Source organism: Diaphorina citri, unplaced genomic scaffold (genome assembly GCF_000475195.1).
Source record: "Diaphorina citri unplaced genomic scaffold, Diaci psyllid genome assembly version 1.1 scaffold188, whole genome shotgun sequence".
Classification (NCBI taxonomy): domain Eukaryota; kingdom Metazoa; phylum Arthropoda; class Insecta; order Hemiptera; family Psyllidae; genus Diaphorina; species Diaphorina citri.
The window spans coordinates 38858-63954 of record NW_007377625.1 but is presented as its reverse complement, the minus strand read 5'-3'; the positions used below and the strand labels follow the sequence as shown (position 1 = coordinate 63954).

The following is a 25097-nucleotide window of genomic DNA, read 5'->3' as shown; positions in this document are numbered from 1 at the left end:
CTGCTTGTAACACAATGTCAATCCATTCAAGTCACTGGAAAAGGTGAAGCAAAATACAAATCAATGAAAATAATCAGAATGGCTTTGTTCATTAAGTAAAGACCAATTCAAGATTTTATTAGTCATAATTTTCTAAGTCAACAATGAAATCCTAACATCTAAACTCCTGCCCACCTTGGAAGCCAGCAATGACATTGTAGAGAAACACTGAGATGCAAAAAGGGAAAATGGCCTAATGGTCAAATATTTCAGCATTTGTACAACATAGTTTATACATGATATACTTAGAGCAGGATTAACCAAATCAGAATTGAGATCTAGGATTGAGCTATATTTAATATCCAGTTCAATCCAGAATTGAAGCCAACTACTTACAACTTCTTAAAACATGATCTTAACCACATGGCTCAATTTTCATCTTGAGATTTAGATCAATTGAGGATTTTCCTATACATAACAAAAAAAAAAAAAAAAAAAAAAAAAAAAAAAAAACAAACACACACACACACCACCACTCACCATCTGAGCCAGAATGGTAATCAGTCCCAGTTGTCTCATAACGGTGGACTTTCCTCCCATGTTGGGTCCCGTCAGTAGCAGTACTGTAGGCTTTCTATTCCCTTCCCCTCCAGACTCCACATCCTCCTTACATCTACCAATCACAGTGGAGTTCGGGATGTACGTCTGATCACCGGTAGCACAAGGATAGAGAGATTCCAGAGCTGAAATGTAGGGGTGGGGCTCCTCCAGACCGAGGAATGTTGGGACACAGACACCTGGAACGAGATGCAAAAAGGGAAAATGGCCTAATGGTCAAATATTTCAGCATTTGTACAACATAGTTTATACATGATATACTTAGAGCAGGATTTACCAAATCAGAATTGAGATCAATCTAGGATTGAGCTATATTTAATATCCAGTTCAATCCAGAATTGAAGCCAACTACTTACAACTTCTTAAAACATGATATTAACCACATGGCTCCATTTTCATCTTGAGATTTAGATCAATTGAGCATTTTCATATACATGATATCCCACTCAAATCTTATTCTGAGGATAATCTACAGATATAACCCTCAACCTGACTATAACTTACCCTGCTGATACATATCCTTCAAGATGTTTCTTTGACTTGGATTGAAATACAATGTCTGTGATACAACTTTTGGCCAGGGCTCTTTTGGATAGACGGTAACATATTTGTCTTTTTCTCCAAGCTCTTTGATCTGAAAATTAGGGAGCAGTTGGTTAGTAGGTACCTCTATTTACTTTGTTCAAGCAGATTATGTAAACAAACCTGAAAATTGTATTATTGGACTGTTGAGGCTTGTAATCTACAACACCACCCCTTTCACAAATCTGCCCTTGGTCTAAAAAATAATGTTTACAATGAAAATGAATTCTATGCTTTGTTTGGGGTTTTACCACTTTCTTTTCTGCTTACCAAATGAAAATACATAATTATTTCATGTTTTTTATTGAGAACAATAGTAAATCTTGACATACCAGAATCTAAAGTCCTTGCAATCAAGCAAAACCCATCAGGAGGTGTCTCTTTCTCATTGATGATACAAATATTCTCTACAATGTAATCAATCTGGAAAAGGCTTTCTGTTTTGGAAACACACAGATATCTGGTTTTGCGCAAGAAAAATGCAGACTCCCTCCACATATCAGCATCTGTGTCTTGATCCACTGTTTTGGATATCTGAAATGACAAGGAATTTTTGGAATGTAACTACTGACTTGGTTATCTCAAACTATTCTCAACAGCAGGGAGATTTCGGTTCCCTAATGCCTAAGGTCCAATGGGATATAATTATGTCTGTGCTACAATCATTTCAGCCAATGGTGCAATGTTTTATTCAGTAATATTAGGGCATAATTAGGAAGTTACTTATTGCCAAGTGTGAAATGTAGAGATCTCCATCACCTAAAAGCCATTTAGTGTTATAAGACCAGAGTTTAGGGAACTAGGATATCATGTTTATAGTCTCATTAATCATTGTAAGTTCTTTTCATATGCTATTCCAAGATGAATTGACATAAAAATATAGGTCATGATGTTAAATAAAAGATGATATCATTGATTATAAAAATATAGATGTCCACTCAGTGGGGAAATCCAAATATTGAGGTAAATACAGACAAAATGCCCAAGGCAATTCAAATAACATGATTCATGATGCAAATCTGTTCAACCTTATGAAACCTGAACTATACCAAGTTTCGGCTGCTCTCAACAATGTGGGATTGGTATAAGTGGTTCTTTAGATGTAAATTCTAAACCAAGAAAAGGATAATGGAAATCTGGAATGAAAGGACTTTGATCCTTACCACTGTGTATCCTGAAGGACATTTCTGGATGTCTTCAATGACTGCTATGGCGGTGATCGGCTTATCGTCCGGGATAAAAGATTGAAACACTTGCTTATTCATGATAAATCACTCACATTCCATTCTAGGTCCTAGTTTTCTCACAATTATCTATGGAATCTAGGTTCACAACTTGAAACTTGAAAGAGGATCTGAGAAAAACTGAAAAACAAAAGAACTCAAACCAAAACAAAACGTTCTCGAGCTATGTAGTACACGCCGACACCGCTAGGTTTTCTCAAGCGCTAGTGTCGCACACGAAAAAGATTCGTTCGCACGACCCGAGCAACGTTCATCTCTTAGGTACCTACCTTCTTTTTTTGCGCTAGACCGCGGGTTCGATTCCCGCCCGGGGCTTATTTTATCCTGATGGGATAATGTTCGTTCTCGGTTCGGCTGGCTTTCTCTTATTCTGTCTTCCTTCTCTCCTCGACCTCGGGCCGATAAGACCTTAGCAGTTCTTCTTTTTTTTTTTTCAAGGCAAAATAGAACACATCAGTGTGCTCTTGACCACTCGGCCACAGAGGTGGGCTATTATGTATTCAACAGTACAAACGTTAAAGAAAGAAGACGTTAAACAACAAATAAATGGGAGAATAAAATTTTACCTCTTTCCTTGGCGCAATATTCAACCAGAGATCCAAGGAAGTCCATGTACCCCACACAATACACGGCTGTGTTCCAGATTTCATAATTCTCACAGAACTTGGTCAAGATTCTATCGGCCATGTTACTCAAGATTGTGATTCGCTTGGCCTCTGCTTTTTCCAGATCTTCTTGAAATCCCTGAAACCAGACGGACGTTTATTTCAATAAAATCTTCTTTTTCTTCACCCTGAGTGTTTAATTGTTTATGACTTTATGGGGTCGGTATATTTCGCTAGCCTCTCAATCAGCCCTAGGCCGATTGCTTTGGGCTGCCATTTGGTTTTGGCTTTGGTTTTTGAGAGTAGATGAAACCCTCCTCACTAAAAATTAGCTACCTACTTCTTTAGCTAGGGAAGTTTATTTCAATAAAGTAACTACATAAATACAAATTCTTTTTATGTCACAGTTTGTGGTTATCACTACAGCATTATAGGATTTCCAAGACATCATCAATCATATATTCACGCACTCAAAATTTTCTTACAATACTTGAAGCGTCTGTTACGTGCATTTAAACCACAAAGTTACCTACAGATTTACCTCAACAAGGTGGAGTAGGTAAGAGCCAGTCACGAAATCGGACATTTGGCCGTTACAAATTCATTTACCTTGCACTCTGGTGTGACATAGTTCTCCACATTCTTCTTCTTAGTGGCAACTCTCTGATGATTAGACTTCGCCTTGGACGCATCAAAAAAAAAAAAAAAAAAAAAAAAAAAAAAAAAAACCAAATCTAATACCAGTAGCAGTTCTAGAGTCAGATTTCTGTCTGCATTGCACCATCCTACACGAGGAAACCCGGCTAAGGCCCTAAGTTCCTAAAAGGTAGGTACCTACCTACAGATGAAGAAAATAAAAAAATTGGGACAAAAGATATTATTATTAAAATAACTCAACTGTATTTAACAAAATAAAAAATGGTAGAACGTTGAGGATTGAGGACAGAAAGAAAAACAAAAGAAAATATAGTAAAGCATCGTAAACATTTTTCAAAAAATATTCCTTTGGCCCAATGCTTATAAGTTTTGGACGATACGGGATGCAAATATGAGAATACTTCCATTGAATTTTCGGCTGTTAATTTGAAGAGAAAATTACATAAAATAATAAGGAAAGTAAAAGGAGTTAAATAACAGAGAAGAAGGAGAAAAATTAAACGCTTATCAAAGAATAGTTAGTTCTTTTTTAGAAGCACACATCAGGTACGAAAGATCTTTCGAAGGCAGGGGGAAAAAAGTTTAACCTTTTAAAATTTAAACAGTCAGTAGGTACAAAGCTTGGTAAAATTTCACATTAATTCTCATAAGATAAGATAGTGAGGTAAAAATAACAGTACAAAAATGAGGTGAACCGCTGGCTTTGGGTAACTATTTCATGAACTTCCATGTATCTACCACTCTACCTCCAACAAAAAGAATGGGAAATATGCCTACACATAGTGTAACACTATCACTGAGATTCCATAATATAACAAATAATACCAAAACTATCACACGCCTGTTCCATTACAGACAATAATACTGACAACAGTTCAACGTCAAGATAAGATCAAGAAGAACGCTTAGGAACGCTACATACAATTCTTCTTGATCTTAGCTCTCACCAACATATCACTCAAAACATAAGCGTACAAAATCATAAACTGAAAATGAGAATACTCAACAAAATCACCCAAGTTAAGCAACCGGGGGCATGGTTTCCTCACATGGCGGTGACGCACTACACGGGTCATTACTAGGGGATGGCCACCATTCAGTCCCGGCACCAGCAACCCCTCCTGGTAAATCCTCCAGATCCTTTTTCGTCTGAGATTCAAAGGACTTTACACTCTCCAATGCCTTTTGTAACTCCTCAACATCCACCTTCTCCCCAGACTTCACCAGAGACGCGAACTTATGTATAAACAACTGGCGTAGATTATGTCTAGCCTCCATTTGGAACGCTACAGTGGTGCCAAACTTCACCACATCTTCCGGAATGCCCGCTAGTTCGGCAACGTTGAATCCGAAGGATTTGGGACAGATCCCGGGGACTAACTTGTACAGGAATACGATTGTGTCTATGCCGTCGTTACGCTTGTCTTCGATGTAACTCTGAAATAAAATACAGAGGTTGAAAATCAGAGCTTGAAACATTTTAGTGCGTAGTCGGGTCTATGATCTCATGTTAAATGTTGGTCGAAGAAACATCACTATAAAGGACATGTTCTGAGCTAAAAAGGACATTTTGACCAATCAATCAACTGATCCAATATGGAAGGGTTTCAAATTTAGACAGGTTCGACTATAATATTGGAACAAGTGAATAGAAATCGATTTGTTGTGGGTGATAACAATCGAAACTGGTCAGCTTACCATATATTCAAAGGCCACATTAGGTTCCTCGCGTAGTCTCCTAGCCACACTATGGTAGTGAGTAGCGAACACAGTAAGACATCCAATCTGTAGGAACTTCTCCAGCGTAACGCGAGCTATTACACAGCCGTCATTTGTACCCGTGCCACGACCTTCGAGGAGAAAAATAAAGAATTTAGACAAGGCGAAGCAAAATTAATCGGTATTTTACTTTTCTTTCTTTCTTTTTTTATAATAAGACCATAAGTACTCCAAGGTGGATAATAATAGGATTCTCACCTAGTGAGCTCTTCCACCCAACCGGTTTTTGTCAGCTTAATAGCTGACATTAAAAGGAAAGAGAAAACAAAGGGAGAAAAGGTATTAGAAAAAAAAAGTATATTCACGCACTCAAAATTTTCTTACAATACTTGAAGCGTCTGTTACGTGCATTTAAACCACAAAGTTACCTACAGATTTACCTCACAAGGTGGAGTAGGCAAGAGCCAGTCACGAAATCGGACATTTGGCTGTTACAAATTCATTTACCTTACACTCTGGTGTGACATAGTTCTCCACATTCTTCTTCTTAGTGGCAACTCTCTGATGATTAGACTTCGCTTTGGACGCATACTTGCTAGGAACTTCCAGCACATATTTCTTCTGTTTCTTCTGAGCTTCACTGTATATCACAGTACAGCCGAAATGAGCACACTGGGTCCTCAAGTAAGTCTGGATTTCTTTCTCGATAGATTTGATTTCGTCCATGACTTCATCATATTCCTTGTCCACTCCAGCCTGAGGGGAATTTAATACATACAAATCAAAAATCAAATCTCAAATTATTTGTGGTAAAGCAGAGTTTTTGCATAAAAAGCTTTTTCACAACTTTAGTGGATATCAAAGTGCCTCCTTTGAGTCCTTTGCAATCAATTTCTATATTTCAATAATCTTTTTACACTGGTAAATTAAAGTAGCTACTCACATGTCCTGACGAGGCTGAGTGCACCCGAACTCCAAGCACAGAGGTGAAAAAACCTCGACCCTGCCGGGAACCGAACACGGGACCTCCGGAGTGCAAGCTTAGTGTGATACCCACTCGGCCACGGAGGCTACTGTGAGATTTTTTTTATCCCGCTAGGATTCGAACCCACACCGTCCACGAAAATCAATATACCCTAAGAATATTCTCTACAAACCTTAGGAATAATATTCCCAGCGCTACTCGCTTCCTTATGATCAAATGCGTTCTCAAAGTACTTCAGCAGCTCACTCATATCCGGGAAGCATCCAGATGGAGTTTGACTCTCATAATTGCACAACTGAGTAAGCAATGTACTTTCTCCTGTACATCCAGACTCCTGTAATGTAATGTAAAAAATTGCTTTATTTGTTTTGTAAATTGGTACAAGGTAGCAATACAAAATAATTAGATACTAAACAACGTATTACACAAGTAGGTGCATGATACTAAACAACATAATAAATACAGGCGAACCTGTCTAAGTGGGAAACCTGGATAACTGGGAAAAAAATTGTGGCCCCTTCATTTTTTACTAAAAAAAACCTGTTTAAATGGGAAAATCGAGCCTCTATCAGTGGGAATGACTTTTTCTAGATACTCGGTCCGGAGCCTCTGTAAGTGGGAAAGGTTGCCATTTTCCTAGGTCCGGAGCCTTCTGCGGACCTCTGTAGGTGGGAATCTGTGAGAAATCATAGTAACCCTTAAAGACAGATTCCTCGTAGAGTACGGGATTGCATTCCGGGATTTCCCTCGTTCGATTCCCGAAAATTTTATATTCTCTTCTCTGTAGCAAGGCTTAGGAACAAATAGCTACCTAGTACTTAACTTAAATATATTTAAACCTTCACTTAATGAGTTACCTTCATATAGCTGCAAGCCAGTTCATCTGCACCAATCACAGCATCCATGTGAAACAGTTCGTAGAACTTCCCCACTTTGAAGAATAGAACACAGTCGAAATTCTGAGACTTAATGGTCCACCACTGTCCCATGCACTGAAAATGGAAAATAAAATATTATTTTAGTTGAATTAGTTGGTTCTACATTCTACACCATAATATACAGGGTGAGCACGAAAAACGTTACCAAAAGCCTAGGGTAGATTCCTGAGGTCATTTCTAACAAAAAACATTCTATAGGTAACTTTTTTCCCTATCTCGCTTAGTTTCCGAGATATTCGCCATTTTGTTTTTTCTTTAAAATACACGACCTTCCCTTGATAAACCGGTCAGAATTTTTTTTCAGTTAAACATAGAGTAAAATGGTTTTCACCAATGAAATCTGCAGAAAATTTCCATTAAAATAAGTGAACTTTAAAGTAGTGAAATTATCTTTTTAGTACCTTTTGGTAAGTTTTTATTTCGAAATTTCCCTGATCAACATTTTCTTTTAAAATTTCAAAAGCAAATTTGACCTATAAAAAAAGGCGCAATCTGGTGGCATGTAACATGAATATTCCGCCAACCGTTGCACCGATCTTAACCAAAAGTTTCGTGTCGCATCCTTGTCACATTTGACAGCTACATACCAAATTTCAAATCTCTAGCTCTTACCGTTCTCGAAATATTTTGTTTACAGACAGACAGACAGACAGACACACGGACCAATGGCTGAAACTTTGGATTTAGGCTCTAGGGACCTCACCCTGTATAAGGAAAGTATCCTTATTATACTAATAATAATAATAATATAGGTAAGTAATTTCTCTTGCAAATCTTTTTACCTTACAATTGAAATTAATTAAAATAGTCCTTCATTAACTGTCATATTCTTGAACAAAACACTCTCAAGCTGTACTGGAGCATCAATTCCAAACATCTGATTCGCCAAAATTTAATTCGGTCTGACTTGAAAATGATGATTTTTGTTCATAAAACGGAAGTTTCATTATGCATCTGCTTATAACATGGAAGTTTCATTATGCATGATAATCGAAAGATTAACATTACTTACCGGAGTCTGTTTCTTGAGGAACTCAGGTGGTACATAGAGTGTCTTCGGATTGTAATCAGGATGTTTCGGACTTCTCCTATCTGCATCCAGGATATGATCTGGATGTAGAAACTGGTAATGATTGTGAGACCAGTCTTGAGCTCCACTAGTGCTAGGGGTTGTCTCTGAGGTGTCGGACACAGGGAATGAAGGGGTAGATGGAGTGGAGGGAGCCTGGAAGAGGGGAAAAGGTTTGATTGAATTACCTAACAAGGTGAGGCTAAGACCTTTGCATTTAATTTGTCTCTTTCAACATAATCTATCCTCAATTCCTCAAGCAGATAGGTATTATTATGATGTTAATTAATGGCAACCATGTTCAACATGCAGGAAAAATAGGTATGCTAAATTTGGGCATCAGAGTTTTTGGGCATCATTTTCCAACAATTTAGGGTTGATTTAAAATTCGTAGTTTTTTTTTTTTTTTTTTTTTTTTTTTTTTTTTTTTTTTTTTTTTTTTAGATTTAATTTACATAGTCTTCAAAACACTTCGAAATAAATTTTGCAATTTGAGATTTTGTTCAGCAATTTTTTCCTCCTCTCAATAACAATCATGGATAGTCAAGCAGATTTCATTCCATATATCTTTTCTCTTACCGTCAATTTGGGTTTCTTAGTTGGCTGTCCGGATTTGGATGAAAGTCCTCTCTTGTTTCCGTTTTTGGGTGTTTTTTTCCAAAAATTGTGGGTTTTTTTAAAATTTTTTTTTTTTTTTTTTTTTTTTTTTTTTTTTTTTTTTTTTAGATTTAATTTACATAGTCTTCAAAACACTTCGAAATAAATTTTGCAATTTGAGATTTTGTTCAGCAATTTTTTCCTCCTCTCAATAACAATCATGGATAGTCAAGCAGATTTCATTCCATATATCTTTTCTCTTACCGTCAATTTGGGTTTCTTAGTTGGCTGTCCGGATTTGGATGAAAGTCCTCTCTTGTTTCCGTTCTTCATAGGGGTGACCTCTGCTTCTGAGGAAGATGGAGTAGGATCCTCCACTGATTCTTCTAGTTCTTCTTCACCAGAACTATGTTCAGACTCACTCTCCACCTCTGCTTTGGCTGAAATAAAAGATAATAAATTATTTAAGTAGGTACCTAACAGTAGTGAGTTTTTTAGTAGAAATGAACAAAGCACAGTTAAAATGCTTATGAGGGAAAATACAAGCAACAAATTTAGAAGAAAAAGAAGAAGAAAAAAAGAAAGAAAAAAAAAATACCTACCTAGTGTAAAATTTATACAAAAATAAATAAGTAGGTAATGTGTATTTGAAATTGTAAAAGTTTAGACCTAGAGCTATTTAATTTAGATTTTACTTGGAAAATTTATAATTTTCATTTGGTATCCACTGATAAAATTGATATACTTACGAGGCACATATTCATCTTCTGATCCATTATCCTGAAGCATATCATCAGGTTCTGAGTCAGACTGAATAGCTGATTTCACTCTCTTTGCACTTTTCCTACGAGGTCTCTTGGTTACTGGGGAATCTGGAAAATCGGTAAAGAAGAAAAGAAAAAAGAAAGTAATAAATGAAGTAGGTACATACTTTGTTAATCAAGTAGGCAGGTACTTAGGAAAAGATCTTGAGAATTTTTTCAAGGCTCTGAAAAAGATCCCAGTAAGCTCTCGAAAAATTTCTGCCCACAGACCACCTAATTATAAAATAAAAAAAATGCTCTCACCATCTTCAGACTTAGCAGGACTTTTAGATGTCTTCTTCCCTTTTGAGCTGGCAGGAGTAGAAGACTCAGAATCACCCTTCTTCTCTGGACTCTCCTTGGAATCTTTTGATTTTGGAGACTTTTGATTCCTTTTGTTCTTTTCATTTTCTTTAGCACCTTCAGGAGATATTGACTCGTTTGATTCACATTCAGCTTCTTGATTGAACAATTTGATTTTTCTTTTATGAGGTGTGCTCCCTTGTGGACCTAGAAGTGAACCATAAGTCTGTTACTTTCATATTTTATTACCTAGGTACATGCTTACTTCAATGAATTGATAAGTAAAAAAAAAAAAAGTTTCAAGACCAAGACTTTTTTAGAAGTTCCCTAAGCTTTTTTTTTTTTGCTCATACGCTCAGAACTCGGAAAGTCACACGATCTGTTATGTAACCAATAAGTTACATAAAGCATGTGTACATAGGTTTGATCCTATGAAACAACCAGGTGATAAGACACGTGAGTCAAGCTCATACGCTCAGAACTCGGAAAGTCACACGATCTGTTATGTAACCAATAAGTTACATAAAGCATGTGTACTTGTGTACATACTACATAGGTTTGATCCTTTGAAACAACCAGGTGACTGCTGGTGATGGGGACCTTGCATGCTAATGATACTACGAGAATTTGTGAATTTGGGGAAAATTCTAATAATAAACTTGATGGTAGAGTTGGTTGATGAAATCAAGTCATTAAGGTTGAGGGCCTCAACCTTAATGACTTGATTTCATTTGAGGCACCATTCTTGTATTGTGTTACATAAGTGAGTTTTATGAAACAGTTCTGAAGTAGGTCAACGTGGCAACAATGTGGGTTATGTACAGGGTGAACCCGAACTGTTTGTATTGACAGATTCAACCTAAGAGATTAGTTCAATGTATACCTGGTAAATACTCGTATAATTATGTAATTAATCTTATTTGTTGAAGAAACATAAGTGAAAAATGTCATTCATATTACATAAGCCAAGTATGTAGGTGACACACGAAACCCAATTTATTTCAAAGGCGTGATTAATGAATATGACTTTGACATATTGGTTCCTTTTTTCATACTTAAGAACTATGGCCGTGAAATCATTGTCTCAAATTGATAAGGTAGAGTTTTTACCAAGGAAGGACAAGGAAGGACATCTTTGAGGTCAAGCAGTTAAAAGATTAAAACACAAATGCGTGGGTGTACAAGTACTAGTTTCTTAAGAAACCTAGGATACATCCAAAGAAATACAAGTAATTAATTTCCAACTCTTTTGAAGATGTCTCTGAGCTACTTTGCATTTCGATTTGGCCGCGGTATCTTGCCTTATTCTAATATGGTGATTTATATCCCGTTCTCTTCAAATATTTGAAGAAATGACATTGCATAGTTTTCCTTCCTCAACAGCCATAAGGGACTTTGCTACAAAATGTTAATGTAATGGGACTAGTTATCCTCCCTCAAACTCTTCAAATATTTGAAGAAATGACATTGCATAGTTTTCCTTCCTCAACAGCCATAAGGGACTTTGCTACAAAATGTTAATGTAATGGAACTAGTTATCCTCCCTCAACAGCCATAAGAGACTTTGTCACTCTCTCTAGTATAGTCATTCCATTCGCTGCGTAGGATTCACCCCGTATTCCAAGTCTCGGGTCACGAGTTCTAATCCGGCATAATTCTAAGTTCTTCAGTACTATCCTACCTGCCAGTAGTTCTACAGCTGCCACACCTTGTGTGTATGTTAACCAATGCAGTGTGAAGTAATCATAAATAATCACTTTAGTCAGATTTTTGGTACTTAACGCAATGCACAGGACCAGGTGATTGTATAAACATCAGTCGAAGAATAGGACTTTTCTTTTTTTTTTTTTGAGCTAAGACTTAGATATTTTTCAAAGGTATAAATCCATCACTCAGTTACCAATCGCATTATCGCAAACTGAATGGCCAATTTGATGCTCTATTCATTGAATTACTCGTATCTTTAAAGACGATTATACTCTATACTAACACGGACATCTTGGTCATCCTTGCGCAACTAAAATTTCTGCGTCACAATATTTCCCTAAATGGTACCTGCTTCATGGTCCATGTCTAATTTAACCTTGAGTGGGTGACCCCATGTGTCTAGATGCCTAACCTGTACACCCACTACACCATTACGAGCATATTTATTATGGGTATCTCCGGCAATCTCCAAGCAACATCTTTTGTTGCATACAAAACCATAGTCGTTAACAATCTGAATATAGTTCTGAATCACTGTTTAGGAATCTTTACAAACGTGACTCTCATTCCAGAAATCTTTCGAAGTCAATAAACTCCCATGCGTGATTTATGGGTATCTCCGGCAATCTCCAAGCAACATCTTTTGTTGCATACAAAACCATAGTCGTTAACAATCTGAATATAGTTCTGAATCAGTGTTTAGGAATCTTTACAAACGTGACTCTCATTCCAGAAATCTTTCGAAGTCAATAAACTCCCATGCGTGATATATTCTGAACCCAAGATTTAGATTTCGATGTAGATAACTTCAATATCAACAAATGCACCAAACAAAGCCTTCACAGCGCGTTCTGAAATCGATGCACTTTTTTAGCGCCTATACTGACTGGGCTTTTACGGGATTACTTCTTTTAAGGGGTTTTTAACGTCACTGTAAAATTGCTGAGGTACTACGTATAATTATGTGATAGGGGTTTTATAAGGTTGTCAACAGTAGTCACTAATGAAGCAATAAGCAAAGGATCAACGAAATGTAAAGGAAACTATGGTTATTATTCGTACCTACTGAATTAATGTTACTGTGTGTATCGTTTTGCGGACAACTAGTGCAGAAAAAATATTCTGAGTGAGTGCTCAAGTGCAAATTCCGGGCAAGACAAGTTTCCCAGTTGTTTTATGAAACAGTTCTGAAGTAGGTCAACGTGGCAACAATGTGGGTTATGTACAGGGTGAACCCGAACTGTTTGTATTGACAGATTTGGTTTTAACCCTCCATTCGACGATAAACTACCCACCTCCTCATAACTCGTCCAGCCTGAGTGAGGCCGGGAAAAGCCCGCCTGAGTGGAGCCAGGAGAAACCCGCCAGAGTGGGGCCAGGAAAAGTCCGCCTGAGTGAGGCCGGGAAAAGCCCGCCAGAGTGGGGCCAGGAAAAGTCCGCCTGAGTGGAGCCAGGAAAAGTCCGCCTGAGTGGAGCCAGGAAAAGTCCGTCTGAGTGGGGCCGGGAAAAGCCCGCCTGAGTGGAGCCAGGAGAAACCCGCCAGAGTGGGGCCAGAAAAAGTCAGCCTGAGAGGGGCCGGGGTTCCTTGGAAACTGGTGTATTTAACGTTCTATCGCCGCTAGCTTCAATTTGGGCCTTACTGATTGCATAATTAACTATATATTTGTAGATCATAAAATAATGTTGCACCTTTTGAAATTAAAGGCACCTACTTGGAATTTGAGAGAAACTAAGTAAAAAGTCAATTAAGCTGAAGAAAGATTTTTGGGCTTTTTATTGTTGCCTGCTTTTTTTAGAATATTAGAAATCAAAAATCGCTTTGAAAACTGGGAATACAAGGATTGTTTATATCAACATGATTATGACCAGTTCATCTCAAAAGCAGTAGGATATGTTATTTCTACCTTTCACTGAGCAGTGAGCACAGTTCAACGACTTGTTTCAAGTAGTCTTCACTTTCTTCCGATGCACAATTTGCAACCGTGCTGGGTTTGTTAGCCTGGAATAACGTTTCTAATTCGAAGGTAAGTGTACTTTATTGAGGTCTCTATCAAGTGTATATGGAGAGAGGTTGGCGGCCAAGGCGCGTAGTACTTTCTACTCGGTGTTGTTGAACTCTGAGAGAAAGTAATGCCAGATGATACAGACGGGATCCGTTAGTCCAAGAAATATACTGGCGCGCGACATTGACTCCATATGCAGCAAGTTCATGAACAGTGTATCTTTGCATGCTAATGTGAGGACTTGGCATTTGTTCAAAGTTTATTTATCAATCTGAAGGTGGCTGACGACCAGAAATCCATCAAATGTGTATGAGAAGTCGATAACCGAGTAATGCAATCAGTAGAATGTCTCCTGAATGAAGCTTCTCTCATGCCAATAGTCCATTAAGAACGCATTTCAATAATGAGATCCCATCTTTTATTCACAAAGTATCAAGTAGATATAAATCTTGATGAAAATGTAAAGTCCAGAATCTCAACCGAGTAATGCAATCAGTAGAATGTCTCCTGAATGAAGCTTCTCTCATGCCAATAGTCCATTAAGAACGCATTTCAATAATGAGATTCCATCTTTTATTCACAAAGTATCAAGTAGATATAAATCTTGATGAAAATGTAAAGTCCAGAATCTTTTGGTCTTTGTACCTTGAAGTTTAATGAGCTAAAAGATACAAGATGTAAATCTGGTAACAAAAATATTAGTAGTACAAAATATTACCAAGGCTTTCACAATTTCATTATTTACATAATGAAACTTTTTGTTAAAGAAGTGCTAAACAAGATAAAATGTTTAAGGAACATTCTCCGTAGAAACATAAAAGAGCAACTATAGACGTACAAATTCAAATGAACACGATCGGAACAAGCATACTTAATGATCTGACAGGAAGAAAGGTCAGGTTGGTCAGAAAGGAAATAAGGCAAAGTCCTTGGTAGAGATGTTAATAAAGAGAATGAAGGTGAATTGGTCGGACAACTACATAGTTGTGGAAATGATAGTAATGACCTACCTATACACAAGATGTAAATCTGGTAACAAAAATATTAGTAGTACAAAATATTACCAAGGCTTTCACAATTTCATTATTTACATAATGAAACTTTAAAGAAGTGCTAAACAAGATAAAATGTTTAAGGAACATTCTCCGTAGAAACATAAAAGAGCAACTACAGATGTACAAATTCAAATTTTTAAAGAAGTGCTAAACAAGATAAAATGTTTAAGGAACATTCTCCGTAGAAACATAAAAGAGCAACTACAGATGTACAAATTCAAATGAACACGATCGGAACAAGCATACTTAATGATCTGACAGGAAGGAAGGTCAGGTTGGTCAGAAAGGAAATAAGGCAAAGTCCTTGGTAGAGATGTTAATAAAGATAATGAAGGTGAATTGGTCGGACAACTACATAGTTGTGGAAATGATAGTAATGACCTACCTATATACTAGTGCTCACTATTGTTAGAAACATATGGTGTGAAGGTGCTCAATGATGTAGGTAAACATGTTAATGTTGACAAACTGGTACTTGTCAAGTTCTCAGATGTCAGTGCCACTCTTTGTCTGCTCAGTTTACTTAGCGAAAAGGTCCAGCTTAATTTTGAATTTGAAGCACTTTTCTTTGAAATCATCAGCATTGCTTTTGACGAAAATATCAAAGTAGGCCATTATTTTGTCTGAATAGCTGAAGTTGACACGATTCTCATTCTTATTGACAAGACACATCAAGAAAATGTAAAAATATTCCTTTGTAAACTTTCAGACAATTCGATCCATATTTCCATATCCATGATATCAGCAATCTGGATCAAAAATCAACTTCGTATCTCGTTTGATCACGGTAAACAAATTTTATGCTCCGGACTCTGTGTGGTGAAAGACCATCTGATGCATTCAAAACATCACAACAAGGTGAATGAACTCAAAAATCAACTTCGTATCTCGTTTGATCACGGTAAACAAATTTTATGCTCCGGACTCTGTGTGGTGAAAGACCATCTGATGCATTCGAAACATCACAACAAGGTGAATGAACCTCGGTGCAACTTTCCTTACAATTAGGATCGAAGAAATACTAAACCAACTGTAAAAACCATAATTCACAACATAATTACTGCTCTGCCAAACTGAGTCGTATGCTTTCATCTACATTAGAAGCAGATAAGTGGCCCGTTTTGGCTTTATCAATATCAGATATCCAGATAATTCATCTTATGGATACCACCATTGCTTTCATTTTCCCCATACAATGTCATTCTAAGAAAACATTAAAATAAGACCAAAGGATCCAAATATTCGTAACAACCGCATCAAACGTTTGACTTTAGTACAAGTACAATATGAATAGCTCATCTCTAAAGGGAACTTAGCTAAAAGTAAATACTCAGAGGGTATCCTCTGAATCAGAGGGAACTGTCTAAATCAGAGGGAATTCTTTGAATTATAGGGAATTCATTGGATCAGAGGAAATCCTTTGAATCAGAGGGAACTCGCACGAACTAAATTAGGACAAATAGGAAACCAACTGAATTTATTAATACGTAGAAGTCCGTACATCCTCAAAGAGAACACAAAGAAATTATTTCGAGAGGATTAAAACCAAACCATAACTAAGTTGCTATCACTCGCGTATCACGTGACTGAAAACTCCACGAGCTTTGGACCGGTTCCAAAGTTTCAGTTCGGTTTACGAACGCATCTTCTTTTTACTAAACTTTCGGAGATCCTGAGTCTCTTTCTTGTTCTCATTCAAATTCGGGGTGATGACATCAAGTTGTTTACAGAAAGTATCTACATATGTATGGTCAAATTCCAAACTACATAATATGTATTCAGGATTGCAAGAGTTTTGAAAGCGTAACATTTCAAATATATGCTGCACTAGCTGACAGCTTTCACATCGTCTCTATGGCGAGGACGTTGGCCTAGACATTTTCACCTTTCTCGTATTATTTACTCAAACACCGACGTCATCCACTAGTTGACATAGTAGAGAACTCAATGAATTATTCATGCAGTATTGGAAGATAGTGGGGGAAAGTGTCATGTGTCATTAACGACAAATCTAATGATAACTATGAACAAAGACGTCATCCACTAGTTGACATAGTAGAGAACTCAATGAATTATTCATGCAGTATTGGAAGATAGTGGGGGAAAGTGTCATGTGTCATCAACGACAAATCTAATGATAACTATGAACAACGAGATATTCCTGGCATATCCTTTGAATCCGATCAATACGATATATTCGAAACAAAGATGGAGGCCTCAGTCTGTCAAAATTGTTATTTTCCATCGTGACTCAGTCATTCTTATGAACAACGAGATATTCCTGGCATATCCTTTGAATCCGATCAATACGATGTATTCGAAACAAAGATGGAGGCCTCAGTCTGTCAAAATTGTTATTTTCCATCGTGACTCAGTCATTCCCAGGAACATGATTAATTTATCGCCCTATGATAGTATGTATGTTCCTACTAATTATAAAATAATTGCCTACAATATCTGCTGACACTGACAAATGGCGGAATACCCTGTACAACGACCTGGATATTGCGAAGGTTTCTAAACCATGAAACTTCAACTACACGAAGCTCAACTTGGTTAGATTAAGTCGTTCCAAGCTCAGTTCAAGGTTAAATCGATTAACATTCTCCGCTGGGGTTATTTGGTCTTGCAAGTAAGGTATGTCTTCCAAATTATAGGCTTTATACAAGCTTGACTAATGTTATTTCCTCAGTTCAAGGTTAAATCGATTAACATTCTCCGCTGGGGTTATTTGGTCTTGCAAGTAAGGTATGTCTTCCAAATTATAGGCTTTATTCAAGCTTGACTAATGTTATTTTTTTATCGGAAAGCTCAATATTTGAGAGTAATTTATGACCAGAGAAAAATCATTTGATGAGCCGTGCTTGTATTAATGACCTTTTGAAATGGGAAATAATGGACTACCTGTTCAACCTTTAATTAAAGCATTGACGAAGGCGCTAATTTTCTGAGAGTAATTTATGACCAGAGAAAAATCATTTGATGAGCCGTGCTTGTATTAATGACCTTTTGAAATGGGAAATAATGGACTACCTGTCCAACCTTTAATTAAAGCATTGACGAAGGCGCAATTTTTCATGAAATACTATAGGTACTTCGGTTTGGTATACGAGACAAAGAGGAAAAAGTCCATTTACCCCGACGAAGACACAAGAAGAAGAACACAATACAAATGGCCCAAGCGTAATTTATGACCAGAGAAAAATCATTTGATGAGCCGTGCTTGTATTAATGACCTTTTGAAATGGGAAATAATGGACTACCTGTTCAACTTTTAATTAAAGCATTGACGAAGGCGCAATTTTTCAAAGTGTAGTTCGCCAATCGTAATCATAAGTAAAGTGTGTTATCAATTTTTTTACCCATCATTTTTAATTCAATTGGAACATTATGTACCTTGGGGAAAAGGCGGCGTTATCTCTAATGCCTTTACTTTCTTTTGAGATAAGTACGCATAACATAACAAAATATCAAGGATTAAACTTTCAAAATTGATAATAATACTGATTATTTTTTGATGGGCATCACCCGATTAATGAACCCAATAATGTTGCACCTTTTGAAATTAAAGGCACCTACTTGGAATTTGAGAGAAACTAAGTAAAAAGTCAATTAAGCTGAAGAAAGATTTTTGGGCTTTTTATTGTTGCCTGCTTTTTTTAGAATATTAGAAATCAAATCTCTAATGCCTTTACTTTCTTTTGAGATAAGTACGCATAACATAACAAAATATCAAGGATTAAACTTTCAAAATTGATAATAATACTAATTATTTTTTGATGGGCATCATCCGATTAATGAACCCAATAATGTTGGACCTTTTGAAATTAAAGGCACCTACTTGGAATTTGAGAGAAACTAATTAAAAAGTCAAATGAACTGAAGAAAGATTTTAATCGCTTTGAAAACTGGGAATACAAGGATTGTTTATATCAACATGATTATGACCAGTTCATCTCAAAAGCAGTAGGATATGTTATTTCTACCTTTCACTGAGCAGTGAGCACAGTTCAACGACTTGTTTCAAGTAGTCTTCACTTTCTTCCGATGCACAATTTGCAACCGTGCTGGGTTTGTTAGCCTGGAATAACGTTTCTAATTAGAAATCAAAAATCGCTTTGAAAACTGGGAATACAAGGATTGTTTATATCAACATGATTATGACCAGTTCATCTCAAAAGCAGTAGGATATGTTATTTCTACCTTTCACTGAGCAGTGAGCACAGTTCAACGACTTGTTTCAAGTAGTCTTCACTTTCTTCCGATGCACAATTTGCAACCGTGCTGGGTTTGTTAGCCTGGAATAACGTTTCTAATTCGAGATAAAATTCCATACCTCGGCTGAGATTGAACCCACGCCCTCCTGTTTACCAGGCGAGCGCCTTGACCACTACACCACCGAGGTAGGATGGAGTAAAAGGTAAGAGGATTTTTTTTTCACTTCTTTTGCTGTACATTTTTTCAGTTTTATTTGAGGTCGGCGTTACCCTCCTCTCTTCTCCATCCCTTCTCTTTCAATTTGTCTTCCAACTTAACTTTAATATTTATTCTTACCCAATTCATCGACCAAGGCCAGCGAGTACTTGCTAGCGTGTCTCATGATGGTTTCAGATTCTGTCAACTCCGCCAGATAGGTACTCTGAGCTCCACTGAGATTATCCTTGGCTCCCATACGAGTGAAGATTCGATCCACAGGGGTCAGTGTTAGAGAATCTGCTGGTACACGACAACCCTGGAAAGACAGAAATGTTGAGCTTCTTAGTTTTATAGCAATTTAAAGATTTAAACAAGCTTACTAGGCTGGACAGTGCCAGCCTAGTTAGCTTGGTTGGTAGCGTGTCTGCCTTGTAAACGCTGGGTCGCGGGTTCGATTCTCGCCCGCGGCGGACTTTATCCTGAAGGGATAATGTTCGTTCTCGGAACGGCTAGGTTTCTCCTGCTGCTGCTGTAGCAGAATAAATTTTGCGCTTCAATGTTGTGCCTATAAGATAGGCGAAACTCGAGTCGGAGTAGAAAAACACAAATACCTAGTATCCAGTAATAATAGAAACGGTAAGAATAATGTTGGTTAATAGAATTGAAGGAATGATACTCACCTGGGCAGCATTCGTTCCAAATCCCTCAAATCCTTCATCTTAGCTCTCATCTGTTCCGTTATATGTTTCTGATCCAGCAGCACCGATATTGCATCTTGTCTCTGCTTAATAGCATCCAGATTAGTCAAAGGTTTGACTAGCTGGGCCCGAAGCATTCTCTTGCCGAAACTGGTTACACAATGGTCTAACTGCTCTATTAGGGTGCCTTCAGTCGTGTTGTCTGAGTTGGTAAGCACGTGGAGGTTTGCCAGGGCTGTTGAGTCCAAGATCTGAAAATGTGAAGGGGGATTTTTAGTTTCTTTGTATAATCGTAGTGGAATAAACATACTAGGAGGTATGTAATGTAGAAGAAGCTAATAATCTCTCTAGGCTAAGACGATAATCTGGGCTCATTTTTTTCATTTTTTGCTACAAAAAAATAATAATAATAATAATAATAATAATAATAATAAATAAAATAAATAAACTCAGATTATGGACTCAGCCATTAGTCAAATTGAATCAGTCTTCTTCGATTTTTAGGGCTCTATTTTTGTATTCTTTAGTAAGTATTAGACAATGTATTCTTTAGTAAGAATTAGACAAATAAATAAATAAATGGGATAAAATGCATATCTAATTGTATGAGCTCAACCTTAAACTTAACAAAACTCAGCTAAGGTCAAAGTGTAGTATATTCCCTGTTAAATGGGCGATGTTATCACAGTACATTAACAAAGCAATAATAGTTAAACAGACTCACCATATACTTGGGATATTGGTACTGGCTATCTTCTCCGCTCTGTGAGTTACTAGTCTCCTGATCTACGGGAATATACCGCTTGAACTTCCCCAAGGTAACTAATTGCTCGTTTATCAGACAACGCTTCAGGAATCCATAGATAATGCCGAAACATTTCAGGTCCAAACGAGATGTGTTGCTACTTCCTAGAACACAAAAGCGAGGATTTTGCATGCTTAGTTTGTGACAGAAAATATCAAGCAACCTCCGTGGCCGAGTGGTTATCACAATAGGCTAGCACGCCGAAGGTTCCGGGTTCGAGTTTTTTTTTCTTCAGATCTGTGCTTAGAGGTCGGGGCGCACTCAGCCTCGTGAGGACAATTGAGTAATTACTTCAATCGAGTAGCGACCAGTGGCGGCCTTACTATAGTAAAATAGCTACAAAAGTTATGAAAAGGCTTTGCTTTACTATAATTTATGATTTGATTGACTGAAAATATCGCTACATAAACTTACCTACGCATCTAAGAGGGCATGTTTGGGAAAATTCTACAGCCACAGATTGAGCACCAAACCAGTGATATACCTCATATACCACAAGGAAAAGGCATTTATTAATATTTTCATTTCTTTATAAACTTTTAACACTCAACCTTAATGGAAAATTCTACAGCCACAGATTGAGCACCAAACCAGTGATATACCTCATATACCACAAGGAAAAGGCATTTATTAATATTTTCATTTATTTATGAACTTTTAACACTCAACTTTAAACTTAACAAAACTCACCTCCAGTCAACTCTCCCGAGATCAAAGCCTTAGCAGCTTCATGTTCCTGAGGTGTTAGAGCTGCAATTACTTTATCCTCACTCAATATGTCCTTCTTGCCACTGAGGAATTCAATGTCATTTATTCGGACCACGTTAAGAAACACTCGCAGCTCGTGCTCACTCCATAGCGATTTCTCCAGCAAAATCTGTCAAGAGAAATTCCATTAAATAAGAAGAAAAAAGAAAAGACTTTTAAGAGTCATATTATTTTAATTGGTCTGAGAGGTAAGGAAATAATGTTCAAGAGACAGACATACGTATAATAAATAGTCCAAGAACTGAATCTACGTCTTACTTCCTTTTTTTTCCATTATTTCACCAATACCTAGGTCTTTCAAAATGGGTTGGTTTGTGTTTTTATCTCTGTCGACTTTAGTAAACGAACTTTTTTTTTTTTTTGAGAGGTAATTAAACTTACTCTGCAGGGTGGATAATGTGACATAAGAGTGCTCAGTCGAGAGAATTGCTTGTCGTCTTCAAACTCCCCTACATGGAATTCTCCTATGGTGGTGTCTATGAAACACACACCCAGTCTATCTCCTTCCTTGGTTACGCCCAACAGGAACTTGTTGTCCACGTAGTTTGCATCCACTGGAAATGAAAACAAGAACTTGCAAATTAGTTTTTTTTCTTTTTTTTTTTTAAATGTACCTATGTATGTATGTGGCGAATGTCGGGATCTTTGACCATTACTTGGGGTATTTTTTTACTTCGCATCCTAATATTTCCCTACAATATCATTGCTGGCTTTCAAGGCAGATTTTAAGACAAAACTTTTTTTCAAAGAGATTTGATTCTTAGATTCCTGGAAGCATAACATACTTTAAGGCTGTTTTCCCCTACACATAAGCCTCGGAGTGGGTTTTTTGTGTATGGAGTTAAGCACTATGAAAAGGAAATGTAACTGCTAAGGTCTAATCGTTCCGAAAGCGAAGAAGAATCAAGGATAGGAGAAAGCCAGCCGTTTGACGTTCCGAGAACCCTATCCTATCTATTTAGGATAAAATTCTACCATCCATAGAGAAAGTCCGCGCTCCTCTGCACGTTATCTTGCATAGCATACGGACGGTACACCCTAGCGTACGGACGGTACTTACCATCCATAATAGAGAAGGTCTGCGCTCCTCTGCACGTTATCTTGCAGATCTCTCTCCGTACCACTCTCTGCTTCTGAGGCACCTTGTCCCTTTTGGTCCTTATGTCCATTTGTTCCGCGCTCTCGGTTTGTTCTACACGGGCTACCTTGTACCCTTTCTCTACCAGGGTCTGGGCAAACTTCCCGTAGGAAATCTCGGGGAACCCGGAATGAGCGTATTCGTTCTAGAACGGGAAGAAGGGAAGATTGTATTAGGAATAAAAAATTTGCCTGCGGCGCACTAATTTAATTGCTCAGAGAACAGCAAAACAAATCAAAAGAGCTATCTTTAAAGTAAAAATAGAACATGGAACATCTTGGTCCAAGCTCATAAAAGGTAGGTACCTACCTATTTTAAATTCAAATTATTAAGTAAATAAATAAATCACACGTACTATCTTCTTGTTGATTGGGGCTATGCTTCTTATCAGACAATGGTTGTTTGGTTTTTGAAGATGGGCTTGTCTTTTTAGAAGTAGTGGATGTGGGTGTTTTTGGACTTGCATTTGGTGATGGAAATTGAGGCGGATCAATTTTCTTGAAGAAATTGAACAGAGTAGGTGTTGAACTTGGAGTGCCTTTTTTAGATGACATGGTGCTGAAATTAATAACCAGAAAAAACTTGGGTAATTTATAAACTTGATCATATTGTAATTTTGATTTTGGTTTTACATATTTCTTCACTAAATCAGTTGCAGCTATTGACAAAAGCTATTTGGATAGAATACCTGTGAATAATCATATTTGGTGATTATCTGTCATAGTGTAAAGCCCACAAAAGATGTTACATCCCTTTAGGATGACCCTTAAATTAATAATAATTTAGGGTCAGTTTTACGTAAAATCTATATTGGTTCTTTCTTTAAGGCTTTCAATGGCAGGATTCTCACCTAATAAGCTTTCCCACTGAAGTTTATGTCAACATGAGATTTCAGAAGGGTAACAACATTTGTCTTTCTCACAGATCTTGATAAATAGGTACTTGGGTAGTTAAAGAACATATTTACCTTGATTGTCAATATCAGAGTTCAAATGAAATTCTGAAAATGGTTCAGATGAAATCCTTGTAAGAACGTTGTTTCAGCAAGTGACAAGGAAGTACAACCCATGCAATCCTTTGCTGAAATGTCTTCAGTTTTCAAGAAGTTATATGTAGTGGATCTAGGTATCCTTCTGATTACAAGGAACAGTTTGTAACGCACACGAAACACAATTTTATTCTACGTTTTAGCGAGAACAGACTTCATCACATTTACATGAGATCAAAAACTGAATAATCCTGAATAATTAAGGAATTATCTCTGAAATAATGAAAAATCTCACGAAAAACAGATCAAAAAGGAAAAAAAAAAATGAACAGAAAAACATGCCGGGAAAATTTTGTAAACATTCAAATGACTTTGTCAATGTTGTTACCTAGCATATCTCTTGATACTTCCTTTGTCCATTTTTCCCTCTAAATGCGTCTATCCTCCCAATTTGTCCGCAGTTTCGCCACTGTCCTCTCCTTTATTCCCAGGTTTTTATCACCCTTGATAAGGACTGTGAGGTTATGTAAACCTGCACTTATCTTGAGTTACCTGCAGGTTTAACCTGGTATTCGTTTTCCAAAGAGTGTTTCCAGTGCAGCTTATCTTCCGAAATTCATTGTTATCTGTCGAGGTGTTTTAAGTATTGGTTCTCAGGAATTACTGACTCTACTGATTAAAATATTTCTATATTTCTAACCAATTCCCTGATTAGAACTGGAATGGACAAGGAAGGAGAATGTCATCTGTCTCTGTTTTGTCAATGTTCAAAGTCCTGCTTTTACGTAAAAACATGGTCAAATAGTTATGCTTAACAGTAGCTACTCAGAACAAATCTACAAATGGTTACAAATAAATCCATTTGTATCTCCATTTCCAAACCATATCTGTCGGTCTTGGGCTTTCCAAGCCATTCCTTGGTTGGTCATAGTGGTCCATTACCAAGTAAATTGCAACATTTTATTGGCGTTGACTATGGGAACATGTTCGTTTATTGTTGCTTAGTTTCTGATGTCCATGTTCAAGTTCAGTATTCGGAATACAAATGATGTCATTACCGTTTGACTCGTTGTGCCAAGTGATTCCACGCGTGTCGTCCGGTGATAAATGCGGCAATTCTCTTCTCCGAACTCTTTTTCTTTGGTTTCATGTCTTTTTCAGTAGTTAACCTAGGCTGCCAGTAGAGTATATCTCATTTTTTCTGAATTCCTCAGAGCCCTCATTTGTTCTTGATGAAAATGGATGCTGTTACTAAACTTGCAGTCTACTCGTACATTTCCCACTCATCTGGGCCTTTTTCTTGTAGGAATGCCAGATGGTTCACAGAGGGAAATTTGCTGGTACTGTAGTAATTTCACTTACAATTTCCCTTACAAATTATGTTCCTGGGGCCTTCATTAACACTTCACAAAGAGCACGC

The 25097-nt window shown here is 37.2% G+C and overlaps 1 protein-coding gene across 1 annotated transcript in view; it reads left to right on the top strand.

Moving 5' to 3' along the window:
* Positions 1-25097, top strand: part of LOC103505661 (LON peptidase N-terminal domain and RING finger protein 3) — an 85814-nt gene that overhangs the window by 26452 nt on the left and 34265 nt on the right.